The following is a 14,163-nucleotide window of genomic DNA, read 5'->3' on the forward strand; positions in this document are numbered from 1 at the left end:
TTTATACACACTAAATCATGCAATCCTCACAGTAACCTTCTTAGGTAGTATTACTATCTTTGTTTTATAAACAAGGATAATAAAATAGAGAATTTGAGTAATTTGCCCATGATTATAAAGTAAGCAAGGGGGAGTATCTGCTTAGTTCTAGAGATCTCACTTTTTAACTGCTACCCTCTATAAAATCTCTTTCCCTAAAATCATCTTTCCTCACTCCTTATAGGGAAAGTTAGAAAGCACTCTCCTCTTTTACGAATGAGCCTACGTTTTACCTACTCAGAAAAGCAATCCTTACTCCTGCTTGCTTGTTCTTAGCATTAGCCATTTATGTTTTTTGAAATTGGTTATTAAAAAATGTAAGTCATGCAATTTACTCATCACTTTCACCAGATACCATGGGTTGTTCCACTCAGTATCCACTGTAATCCCTTTCTGGCATGCCTTCCAGTACTGCAGAGGTGAGGGAGCTAAAATCTACCTTTCTAAGATTACACCACAGCTGGGCTTTTCCAGGTGATTCAGTTTCCACCAACTAGAAGCTCTCACAGGAGTAATTAATTTGGAACTAAGTCATGTGGTGAGAGAAACAGGACAGAAGGAATGAATTTTCTCAAACAGATTTTGGGAGAAAAGGCATGGTTCTAGAACTGGCAGGTGTGACAGAAGATTCACTCCAGCTCCTGATTGCTGCACAAGCAGCATGTTTTTGGAGCTGTCAACAGTGGTAGAAGCTTCTTGATCATGTAGTTTCCTGATGGTGGGAGAAGCTGCAACTTTTTATCAGTTCAGTTCTGCAGTGTGGCTCAAGTGTAGAAAGAGTCTGGAGGCTGTTTCTTTGGTCCTCCAAATGATTTTATGAATTATTTATATTCTTATTAAATCTCTTTGTGCTTAAGCCAACTTTAGTAGACTCTACTGTCTGCAGCTAAGATGCTTGGTCATTACATCTAGTAATTTTTGTTTCTGTCTGCCAGAATATAAGCACTTCAAGAGAAGTTAGACCTTTACTGTTGATTGTTGAGTTACAACTGTCAAGTAGAGCTTATCTCATAGCAGGTGTTAACATATAATTATTGAATTTCATAACAAAATTTTATAAAATGTTTAATTTCTTCTGCAGTTATAGAAACTGCTTTGCAGTACCATTTGAAAAAAAAAATTTCCTTGCCAGTCCATCTTCTTCTTTCTTTATGTGTATTATATATTTCGATTCAGTTTGGTCCTAGACTATGTTATATCAAGGAGACCAAGATTGCTGAATTGTTGTGCAGTCACTCAGTTGTGTCCAATTCTTTGCAATCCCATGGTCTGCAGCATGCCAGGTTTCCCTGTTCTTCACTCTCTCCTGGAATTTGCTCAAACTCATGTCAACTGAGTCAGTGATGCCATCCAAGTATCTTGCCTTCTGTCTCCCCCTTCTCCTCCTGCCCTCAATATTTCCCAGCATCAGGGTCTTTTCCAATGAGTCAGCTCTTTGCATCAGGTGGCAAAGTATTGGAGTTTTGAAGTTTCAGCTTCAGCAACTTCAGATTGCTCAATAGGTATAAGTTACTCACTATTCCTAAAATCTGTCATACTTTCTCTTGCTCTTGCTCATGTTTGGAACAGCCTGTCCTTCACTTTTCTGCTACTTGTTTTTTCAACGAAATTTCAAATTATTTTCTTGCAGAAGCCTTTCCTGTACTTTCACAAATGATTGACTAATTGCACCTTAATCTGTAATACTCTGTAGATATTTTATTATAGAATTTATAGAATAATAACATTTGAGTCATTGTGTAATAATTACTAAGTGAAAATGTATGGGTGAAGAACATTAAAATGACAAAGTGTGAAAATATGCTAAAACCTCATAAAGGTAAGTTATTATCTTTATTATTACATGGAGAAGTAGAGGAAAATTATTGCTCAATTTCATTTATTTCTCTTACAATGTTGGTAGACCCCCAATTTATTCCACTTGTCTTCTTTTTTGGACTGACTTACATATGACCTTACTTTTGGAAGCCCTACGAAGAAGAGCCAGGAATCCGTTGGTAGCCAAATGTCAATGTTTTTGGCTGACTTGAAGAGTAGAAGGCTCTCTCAGAGTAATTCCTCAGAAAATTAAGAAATAATTCAGTTTGAAGCTAGTTCATTACTGCATACAAACATTACAATACTGTCCTCAAAAAAATTAATACAAATGAAACATTTTTACTTCCTCTTTTCCTTTTAAATGATTTATGGTCACTTTCAAAATCACACTGTACTACAAATATACCAAAGAGACTAGTCCTCTGGTCATTTGGAGAATTTTCACAGTATTTAATATATTAGATGACTCATATTCAAACAATAAAAATGTTTGCTATTTTCTAATATTTTCACTTTTCTTCTTTAGTGGCTTTTGCCAACACATGCTAGAGAACAGGTATCATTTTTTATTTTGAATATTTTATTTGAAACATTTAGCACTTATGATATTAATACATCTCTCCACTGAATTTTATTTTATTTTTGTTAATAAACAAAAATTTACATCAAAAATAAAATTAAAAAATCAAAGCAGTGATATTTACAATATTAAACATAAGCCAGATGTGGAAGCATGCTTTTCCAGATTAAACATTTACTGAGTTGGCATAAAAAGACTTTCTTCCTCATTCATCCAAGTTAAGTTTTGTTTGAATGTATTCTAATTTCTTATTCCTTTACCCTTTACACCATCTTTCTGTTGCTTTGTTTACCTAATCGTGGTTTTTTCTTACCACTGCTTTCCACAGTTCTACACAGCTGCATCCCAGATGAGCTAAATAGTTCATTTTCATCTTTATACAAGTGTAAACTATGGGTTAATCCTATATGGCTTTCATAGACACAGTGACTAAAATCTCTTCATGACAGTTCCTATATATATATATATATATATATATATATATATACACACACACCTATATATATATAAATTTTCTGCAAGTATTCAAGTAAACTTGACTATAGAAAACCACAAAACACCATTATCTGGTTTTGCATCCCTCAAATATTATGTATTCTTTGAAAACTAGTGGAGACAAGGCCCCGATATAAAGAACATAAAGTATGCATTTTAAAGAAAAATTTTAAAAAAGACCTTCCCAGCAAGTTGAGAAAGTTTCTAACATTGTTCCTTCCTACTAAAGGTTGATTAACCAATTTTTACAGAGTATTTTACCCAATGCCTTTAAAGTGGCTACAATCAACATGTGTTGAGAAACCAAAGCAAACATTTTCTCTCCTTCCCTTCCTTTTCTGTGTTCATTTCTGCACTTTCTTAAAAACACAGCACAGACAAAGGACTTAAGCACACAACATATTCCCATTTTAAAACCCCATGAGTCAAGTGCTCGGGCCTGGTGCACTGGGAAGACCCAGAGGAATCGGGTGGAGAGGGAGGTGGGAGGGGGAATCGGGATGGGGAATACGTGTAACTCTATGGCTGATTCATGTCAATGTATGACAAAACCCACTGCAATGTTGTGAAGTGGTTAGCCTCCAACTAATAAAAAGAAATAATAAAATAAAATAAAATAAAACCCCAAAGGTCTGACACGCAGACTTCTATTCAGGTGGCTGATAATGGGTAGAACTACGGGGACTAATGAGAAGGCATGTGGGCACTCCAATGTTCCCAATGATTTGCCTTTTCATGTTGGACTTGCTTATTGCTTTCCTTATTTCAAGGTAAGAGAGGGAAATGAGAGGTTGAGTTCTGGGTTCTGACTAAAGAAGTTAAACCATTTAAAGTGCCATTATCCCATTTCATTAAATGTTGGCTCGGAAGTGCGTGCACATGTTCCTGGATTGTAAAGTGTGCTCATGAATCAGAATGGCACAGCTTGAGGGCTTATCTGAGTCACAGTCTTAAAAAAATGATTATGTAAAAATTAAGTAAAAATAAAATATAAATGTTGATATAAGGTAAACATGATGAGAGTTAAAGGAATAAAAATGTTGGTAAGGGGTTTTTAGACCCATGTCATCAACAAGTTAACTTCCCTTCTTTATCGCCTTTACAAATTTATGGGTGATGGGACATAAATGACAGAATATTAATGTGTTAATAAGTCTTTACAATATTTGTGTGTACATGAGAGTTTGAATATATACATTGTACTGCTGTTTCCATAGCTAAATAATATATAATTGAGCTAATGTGGGATAGTTAGGAAATCAAAGAATTACATTAATCATTCCTGAATTCCAGGGCTCAGGCAAACTGCAATTGGGTTTTCCTTCTCAACTGAGTGTGCTTAGGATTATATGTGAAACTTTGATATATTTCTAGATCTTCTTAGAGAAAAAGACAAAGGTAAAGCATAATTGTATCTGGATTTTGGTTTCATTCTTTTCATTTGTTTATGAATACAAATTGAGAAGCCATCAAAGTAAACTGAATTATTTAGTTCTTTTAAAATGACCATTTTTACTCCTAAAAGTAGGGGCATGGAAAATTTAAGAAAATAATAATAATAACACACAGATTGTTCCCTTGACAACAAAATCCTTTTATGTCTGTAACGTTTGCCTCATATATTGAGATGCTCCTATACTGTTATATTGACTTCTTGGATTGATCTTTGCACCATTATTTAGTGTTTGTCTTTTATAACAGACTTTAATTTAAAGTCTATTTTGTCTGATATAAATATTTCAGTTCTGGCTTTATTTTGATTTCCATTTGTGTGGAATATCTTTTCCATCCGCTTGCTTTCAGTCTGTATGTGTCTCTAGATCTGAATTGAGTCTCTTATAGGCAGCAAATCTATGGGTCTTGTTTTTGTATTCATTCAGTCTTTGTATTTTGGTTGGAGTATTTAGTCAATTTACATTTAAGGTAGTAATGGTTATGCCTGCCCTATGGTCATTTTGTTAATTGTTTTGGATTTGTTTTTGTAGGGTTTTTTCCTCTTTCTTCTTTTGTTCTCCTCTCTTGCGACATGATGACTAAATTTAGTCTTATGTTTGGGTTCCTTTTTCATATATCTATTATAGATTTTGGTTGTGGTTACCATGAGATTTTTGTATAGGAATCTATATTTATTCATGTTTGCTGATCTCTTAATTTCAAATGGATTTTAGATATCTTGCATTTGTAGTCTCCTCACCTCACAATTACTGTTTTTGGTTTTATATTTTACATATAATTGTTTTGAGTATCCCTTAGCTGCTTATTGTGAATACAAATGATTTTACCTTTTTTTATCTTTTAACCTCCCATTAGCTTTGTCTGTGGATGATTTCCTACCTTTATTGTATGTTGCCTTTATCCGTGAGCTTTTCCGTTTTATAATTTCCTTGTTTCTAGTTGTGGCTTTTTCTTCTGCCTGAGAAGATCCTTTAGCATTTGTTGTAAATCTGCTTTGGTGGTGCTGAATTCCTTTAGCTTTTGCTTATTTGTACAGCTTTAGATTTTACAGCCATCAAGTTTAATGAGTACCTAGCTGGGTGGAAGATTCTCGGTTGTAGATTTTTCTCTTTTATCACTTTAAGTGCATATCAAGCCACTTCCTTCTGACCTACAGAGCTTCTAATGGAAATCGACCGATAGCCTTGTGGGAGTTCCCTTGTATGCTATTTGTTGCTTTTCTCTTGTTATTTTTAATATTCTCATTATCTTTAATTTGTGTCATTTTTATTATAATGCTTCATGGTGTATTCCTCTCTGGGTTAATACTGTATGAGAGATTCTTGTACTTGGGTGAGTGTTTCTTGTACTTGGGTGAGTGTTTCCTTCCCTAGGTTAAGGATGTTTTCAGCTCTTATATCTTCAAATATTTTCTCAGGCCCTTTCTCTCTTCTCTTTCTGGGACTTCTGTAATGTGAATATTAGCATGTTTGATGTTGTCCTAGAGGTTTTTTTAAACTGTCCTCATTCCTTTTCATTGTTTTTGTTTTTCTCTGATAGCAGTGACTTTCATTACACTGTCTTCCAGCTCACTGATCTGTTCATCTGCTTCATTTAGTCTACTATTGATTCCTTGTAGTATATTTTTCATTTTAGTTATTGTATTCTGTAATTCTGTTTGGTGGTTCTTTATATTTTCTCATTATTTGTTAAAAACTTCTAATTTCTCATTCTCTGCATGTATTCCCACCATTTTTTAAAACACAGTTTTGTAAGTCCTAGTTACAACAACTAGAGAAGGGGGAAAAAAAAGGAATTCAAATTGAAAAAGAAAAAGTAAAACTGTCACTGTTTGCTATGCAAAACCAGCTTTCCCTCAGGCAGCCCTGATTTCTGGCATTAATGGAGGAGGTAGAGGCATCCTCTGGATCAGTGGTTCTCAAAGTGTAGTCCCTGGACTAGGACTAGTAGCATCAGCATTACTTGAGGATTTGCTAGTAATACAAATTCTCAGGTCCTACTTCAATTTTACTAAGTTAAAAACTCTGGGAGTAGGACCCAGAAATCTGGTTTTAACAAGTACTCTATGTGATCACGGTGTATGCTAAAGTTTTTTTTTTTTTTTTTTTTTATTAGTTGGAGGCTAATTACTTTACAATATTGTAGTGGTTTTTGTCATACATTGACATGAATCAGCCATGGATTTACATGTATTCCCCATCCCGATCCCCCCTCCCACCTCCCTCTCTACCCGATCCCTCTGGGTCTTCCCAGTGCACCAGGCCCGAACACTTGTCTCATTATGCTAAAGTTTAAAACCCAAGAATAGATCATTTTTATCAGAAAATCCAGTGTTTGGACTGCCATTGAGAAAGTTGACATTTTAGATCCCATAGCCTCTGTTTTCCCTGCTTCTATCTTTTTTTCTCCATAGTTTCCTCTAAATTCTATAGACAGCATGACCGTGTAAAAATTTAATCCACATCACTACTGTTATATCTATCCTTTTGTGCTTATGAAAGTCATTAGTTGACTTTCCCTGGTGGCTCAGCAGTAAGAACCCACCTGCCAATGCAGGAGATGCAGTTCTGACCCCTGGGTTGGGAAGGTACTCTGGAAAGAGAAGTGGCAACCCACTCCAGTTTTCTTGCCTGGGAAATCCCATGGTCAGAAGAGTTTGGTGGGCTGTAGTCCATGGGATTGCAAAAGACTCAGACACAACTTAGTAACTAAACAACAGCAAAGTCATTAATCCTCTTCTCATCTGTGAGATTTACACTTAAGCATCCATCCTTAGATATTTAGGTTTTCAGTCATCACCAGATTTATAGTGTTCCCTAAGTTATGAATGTTGGACTTTTGAACAGAATCTACCCAGAATGTATTGATGTGTATGTATTCATATAAGATCAGATTTTGCTCGCTATTCCAGAGAGCAAGATGTGTCCCCTGAAATGTGTTACCTTACTGTTTTGATTTCATGATGGTCACAGCTATGTTATCTGAAGGAAGATGATCATAGTGTGTTCCTATTTATTTAATTAGCCCAAATGAAATGGTCACCATATACCTGAGGCGGGGAACTTTCAGGAAACTGGAGACATTTATTTGATGTCATTAAGTTTCTTCTTGCTACATACAACAAAACTAATTTTTCAATAGAAATAATGGGTTTGGCATTTTGTGAGGTGACCTGGGAAATGGATGGATAGTTTCTTTAGGAAAATGGGTCTGAGCTCCAAGTGATAAACAAGTGCAGTTTTGGTGCATAGTTTATCTGCATATTGGAAATTGTTTATAATTTCTGATAGCTCTACAGTATAACTTTTTTAAAAAGTATTTTTGAAGTCTTTATTGAATTTGTTACAATACTGTTTCTGTTTTATATTTTGATTTTTTTGGCCATGAGACATGTGGTATCTTGCCTCCCTGACCAGGGATTGAACCTACAACTCCTGCACTGAAAGGTGAAGGCTTAAACACTCGACTGCCAAGGAAGTCCTTCTACATATAATTTTAACTCTATTTGAATTCTGTTATAACAAATACTGTCTTTGCTTATACTTTATAAAAATTTTCTAAAAGATCTCTGTAAAAAAAAATAAAAAATAAAAGATCTCTGTATATCAAGGTTAACTTGCTACTAGTAGTCTTTCTTTTAACCAATGCAGATTTTTGAATAGGAAATAGACACTTATATAACTGTTCATACTAGTTTAGTTACTATAAAATTTTTCCAAGGGAAATAAAATATATCTTTTCACAATAAATAGCTAATAATTTTTTATTAACTAAGGGGCCAGACTGAGCATCCCTAACAACAGGACAACTTGACATGAAGTGCCTTCTCATATGATCCAATACATAGTCCTTGCCAATAGAGAATTCTGACTGAAAAAATATTTACACTTAATGCAATCAAGCTTTTAGAATTATCTCCCAGTTTAAAGAAAATACAGAGATGAGAGAAATAACACTACAAAGAAACAATCAGACAAGTCCAGAATGCAGGATAATATAAAAGGCAACTGGACCTATCTCTGTAAAAAAAACAATGGCATGACAAAAAAAAAAAAAAAATCTCATTGGAAACTGAGGGAGAAGGTGCTATCTTAGGGTAAAGGAGAGTCAAGATACATAAACAATGCAATTTTTGTACATCATTTGAACGCTACAAAACAAATTTTGAAACAATTAGGAAAATTTGAATATGAGCTGGATATTAGATGATAGTAGGAAATACTTATGAATTTTCCTATATTGATAATGGTAATGCTATAAAGGAGAAAGTTCTCATTCTTAGGGGATGAATAGTGAAAAAATATTTAGGGATTAAATCTGTAAGCTACACTAAAATGGCACACATGCACATACCAATGTACTAAAAAGAGTTAAATGCATGGGTTTGGATTTATGGCAGGCTCGTCCCCCTGGGCCTCTCATAGTGTCCCATGCCAGAGCAAACGCGGCCCCGAACCATTGCCTGGCCTCTGCCAGTAGGCTGCAGGCACTGAAGCGGGTTGCACAGTGGAAAAAAATAAAATAAAAATAAAAAAAAAATAAAAAGAGTTAAAGCATATCTGGAAAAATGTTAACAGTTGTTTACTCTAGGTTGTGAGTATATTGGCATTTACTGTACTTTTCCTCCAACATTTCAAATTAAAAAAAAATTATAATAAAAGCTGGAAGAGTTACACGATTTGAATATACTTAATATCACTGGCATGATTACAGGGGACTGGAATGCAAAAGTAGAAAGTCAAGAAACACTTGGAGTAACAGGTAAATTTGGCCTTGGAGTACAGAATGAAGGAGGGCAAAGGCTAATAGAGTTCTGCCAAGAAAACGCACTGGTCAACACAAGAGAAGACTCTACACATGGACATCACCAGATGGTCAACACCAAAATCAGACTGATTATATTCTTTGCAGCTAAAGATGGAGAAGCTCTATACAGTCAGCAAAAACAAGACCAGGAGCTGACTGTGGCTCAGATCATGAACTCCTTATTGCCAAATTCAGACTTAAACTGAAGAAAGTAGGGAAAACCACTAGACCATTCAGGTATGACCTAAATCAAATCCCTTACGACTATACAGTGTAAATGAGAAATAGATTTAAGGGACTAGATCTGATAGACAGAGAGCCTGAAGAACTATGGATAGAGGTTCGTGACATTGTACAGGAGACAGGGATCAAGACTATCCCCAAGGAAAAGAAATGCAAAAAGGCAAAATGGTTATCTGAGGAGGCCTTATAAATAGCTATGAAAAGAAGAGAAGCGAAAAACAAAGGAGAAAGGGAAAGATATTCCCATTTGAATGCAGAGTTCCAAAGAATAGCAAGGAGAGATAAGAAAGCCTTCCTCAGCAATTAATGCAAAAAAATAAAGGAAAACAACAGAATGGGAAAGACTAGAGATCTCTTCAGGAAAATTAGAGATACCAAGGGAACATTTCATGCAAAAATGGGCTCAATAAAGGACAGAAATAGTATGGACCTAACATAAGCAGAAGATATTAAGAAGAGATGGCAAGAACACACAGAAGAACTGTGCAAAAAAGATCTTCACGACTCAGATAATCACAGTGGTGTGATCACTCACCTAGAGCCAGACATCCTGGAATGTGAAGTCAAGGGGGCCTTAGGAAGCATCACTACAAACAAAGCTAGTGGATGTGATGGAATTCCAGCTGAGCTATTTCAAATCCTGAAAGATGATGCTGTGAAAGTGCTGCACTCAATATGCCAGCAAATTTGGAAAACTCAGCAGTGGCCACGGGACTGGAAAAGGTCAGTTTTCATTCCAGTCCCAAAGAAAGGCAATCCCAAAGATTGCTCAAACTACCGCACAATTGCACTCATCTCACATGCTAGTAAAGTAATGCTCAAAATTCTCCGAGCCAGGCTTCAGCAATATGTGAACCGAGTACTTCCAGATGTTCAAGCTGGTTTTAGAAAAGGCAGAGGAACTGCAGATCAAATTGCCAACATCTGCTGGATCATTGAAAAAGCAAGAGAGTTCCAGAAAAACATCTATTTCTGCTTTATTGACTATGCCAAAGCCTTCGACTGTGTGGACCACAATAAACTGTGGAAAATTCTTCAAGAGATAGGAATACCAGACCACCTGACCTGCCTCTTGAGAAACCTCTATGCAGGTCAGGAAGCAACCGTTAGAACTGGACATGGAATAACAGACTGGTTCTAAATAGGAAAAGGAGTATGTCAAGGCTGGATATTGTCACTCTGCTTATTTAAGTTATATGCAGAGTACATCATGAGAAATGTTGGGCTGGAAGAAGCACAGGCTGGAATCAAGATTGCCGGGAGAAATATCAATAACCTCAGATATGCAGATGACACCACCCTTATGGCAGAAAGTGAAGAGGAACTAAAAAGTCTTAATGAAAGTGAAAGAGGAGAGTGAAAAAGTTGGCTTAAAGCTCAACATTCAGAAAACTAAGATCATGGCATCTGGTCTCATTACCTCATGGGAAATAGATGGGGAGGCAGTGGAAACAGTGTCAGACTATTTTTTTGGGCTCCAAAATCACTGCAGATGGTGATTGCAGCCATGAAATTAAAATACACTTACTCCTTGGAAGGAAAGTTATGACCAACCTAGATAGCATATTAAAAAGCAGAGACATTACTTTGCCAATAAAGGTCCATCTAGTCAAGGCTATGGTTTTTCCAGTGGTCATGTATGGATGTGAGAGTTGGACTATAAAGAAAGCTGAGCACCGAAGAATTGATGTTTTTGAACTGTGGTGTTGGAGAAGACTCTTGAGAGTCCCTTGGACTGCAAGGAGATCCAACCAGTCCTTCCTGAAGGAGATCAGTCCTGGGTGTTCATTGGAAGGACTGATGCTGAAGCTGAAGCTCCAATACTTTGGCCACCTCATGCAAAGAGTTGACTCATTGGAAAAGACCCTGATGCTGGGAGGGATTGGGGGCAGGAGGGGAAGGGGACGACAGAGGATGAGATGGCTGGATGGCATCACCGACTCGATGGGCATGAGTTTGAGTAAACTCCGGGAGTTTGTGATGGACAAGGAGGCCTGCTGTGCTGCGATTCATGGGCTTGCAAAGAGTTGGACACGACTGAGCGACTGAACTGACTGACTGACTGAATATCACTGGAGAGTACACTTAAAATGATTAAAATGGTAAATTTTATACTATGTATATTTTACCAATATTTTTAAATATTGGAAAAAATCTTGTATAAAGAATAATACTGTCATAACCATAGTAATGTTGTCAGTGAACTAGAAGTTATCTCAGATCTCTAATTATTCACTTAAGGTTTACCCAGAGATATAATCTTCAGGGAAGCACATTGTAAACAATTAAATATACTACCAGATAATTTTTCTGGGATTCTGACTTTTTTTTAAAGCAATGAGCCAAACAGTCTGGATAAAATTCTACCACATAGTGATGCAGACAAATATTTCAGTAGAAATTTGGTAGGAACTGTTCTAGTATATTTGGGTTTTATAGACCCACAGGGGGAGGTCCATCTTTCAGATCTCCCTCCTCCACCCTTGTGTCTTCCATGAGAGATAGTGCTAAATGTTTAGCTTAGGATAAGGAAAAAAAATTTCAAGTGAGTTAAGTATTGGAAAATTAAATTTATTTGTAAAAGAATTCCAAGTAAATATTACAAAAATTATGTGAGCCACAGTTCAGAGGATATGAATAGATTCTAAAAGTATCCTGGGATATAACTGAGGTTCAAGTCAGGGCCAATTTTTCCCTAAAGATTTTTAGGCTGAAGCCACAATTAAAGGCCACTTTTAGTTCTGTCCAGAGCTCTTCCACACACAAAGCTGTGGGACACTGTAATTTTCACTCACACAGACTGAAAATAAAGGCCTGGGTAAGTACAAAGGGTTGTTTTCTGCCAAGCTCAATGAGAGGAGGAAGTGGCAAGGGTGGGTACAGGATGGCTGAAATTCCCTAGTCTTAACCGTAGGTAGCAGGATTGCTTAAAGTGCTGAAAAACAATCTCAAATTAGATCTTGTCAAGTCATATACACATCTGCAAAGAAATACATGGCCTGACAATTACTAGGATATGGATATGAGACCAAAGAGAAAAATATCTTTGCATGACAAAATCCTAAAGTAGAATCATATAGCATTGATTAAACAAAAAACACGGTATCTGGAGTTCCATAGGTCTCTATTTGGTCCTGGATCGTGAGTACAATTATCTATGTGTAATTTTGGTTAAGTCAATTAATACCATTGTGATGCATGTTCTTTGATGTTAAAATGTAAAAAATATTCCTAACCCATTAGGTTGTTGTAAGGTGTAAGTGAAATGATGTATATAAATAATTTAGCACAGAGCGTTACGCATGGTTAGTGATCAGTTGATTTTTATCAGCAATATAGTCATCTTAGACTTTGACTCAGCCTAGTCCTAGTGGAACAACCTGAGAGAGCCCAAGGACTGAAGTTAAACCCACCCAAAGGGATTGGGCAAAGGAGTCATAACTGGACTAATCCTGTCTGACTCTTCGTGACACAGGCCAGAATACCGGAGTGGGTAACCTTTCTCTTCTCCAGGGTATCTTCCCAACCCTCGGATTGAACCCAGGTCTCCCACTTTGCAGGTGGATTCTTTATCACAAGGGAAGCCCTTGAAAACATTAGTTGGTAATTTAGACTGGAGGTCACAAACTCCAATGTCTAGAAGAATCTCACAGGTGTTATGAGTGAGTGACTTAAGGATGACAGTGCAGATGCCAGTAAGTATGAGTGGTCATGCAGTAAAAGTGCATGTTAGTCACTCAGTTGTGTCCTACTTTTTGAAACCCCATGGACTACAGCCTGCCAGGCTTCTCTGTCCATGGAATTCTCCAGGTAAGACTACCGGAGTGGGTGACCATTCCCTTCTCCAGGGAATCTTCCTGACCCAGGGATCAAACCCAGGTCTCCTGCATTGCAGGCAGATTATTTTTATTTATGGTCTGAGTCACCGCCAAGTCTCTTGTTAGTGTGGTGAGAACATACCCCATCTTTAGTAGCAGCTGCTTTGTGATTCAAGATCATGGCTGGGATGAGAGCATGCAGGCTCAGTGTGGGAAGACCTTGTCAGTTTTAAGAGAATCTGCAACTCAAAGATATTTTATGTGACATTTCCTGTTTCTAGGACATTGACCCAACTTTTAAATATATTGTGCCGGCCCAAATAAAACATGTCTGCAGCCAGATACTACTAACTGGTGATTTCTGGTCTATGATTTCTAATTAATATAGCACATCTACCTTACACCAGTACTGGTCCTAACGATCTGGATGGGAGTGAATCTCTGGGCTGGGGACCAGTAGAGCAGACCAGTGCTATGTGTATGTGTGTGTGTGTATACACATATGTTGCTGTTATTGAGCTGCTAAGTCATGTCTGACTCTTTTCGTGACCCCATAGACTGTAACCAACCAGGCCCCTCTGTCCACCGTGGTATTTTAAGGGCAAAAATACTGGAATGGATTGCCATTTCATTTTCCAGGGTATCTTCCTGACCCAGGGATCGAACCCACATCTTCTATTTGGCAGGCATATTCTTTACCACTGAGTCAACTGAGAAGCCCATATATATTTGTGTGTGTGTGTGTGTGTGTGTGTGTGTGTGAAAGTGAAAGTGAAAGTGAAATTGTTAGTCACTCAGACGTGTCCAACTCTTTGTGACCCCATGTACTGTGTATATCCCACCAGGCTCTTCAGTCTATGGGATTCCCCAGTCAAGAACACTGGAGTGGGTAGCCATTTCCTTCTCCAG

At 37.0% G+C, this 14,163-nt stretch overlaps 1 protein-coding gene and 1 non-coding gene across 3 annotated transcripts in view; one reads left to right on the plus strand and one right to left on the minus strand.

Moving 5' to 3' along the window:
* Positions 1 to 14,163, minus strand: part of CFAP299 (cilia and flagella associated protein 299) — a 623,215-nt gene that overhangs the window by 76,629 nt on the left and 532,423 nt on the right. The window lies entirely within an intron of this gene.
* Positions 8,764 to 8,896, plus strand: LOC136153129 (small nucleolar RNA SNORA42/SNORA80 family). The gene has a single exon (XR_010660363.1). It is a non-coding gene; the product is annotated as a small nucleolar RNA SNORA42/SNORA80 family (small nucleolar RNA).

The sequence above is a fragment of the Muntiacus reevesi genome, chromosome 22, assembly GCF_963930625.1.
Source record: "Muntiacus reevesi chromosome 22, mMunRee1.1, whole genome shotgun sequence".
In the NCBI taxonomy this organism is placed as follows: Eukaryota; Metazoa; Chordata; class Mammalia; order Artiodactyla; family Cervidae; genus Muntiacus; species Muntiacus reevesi.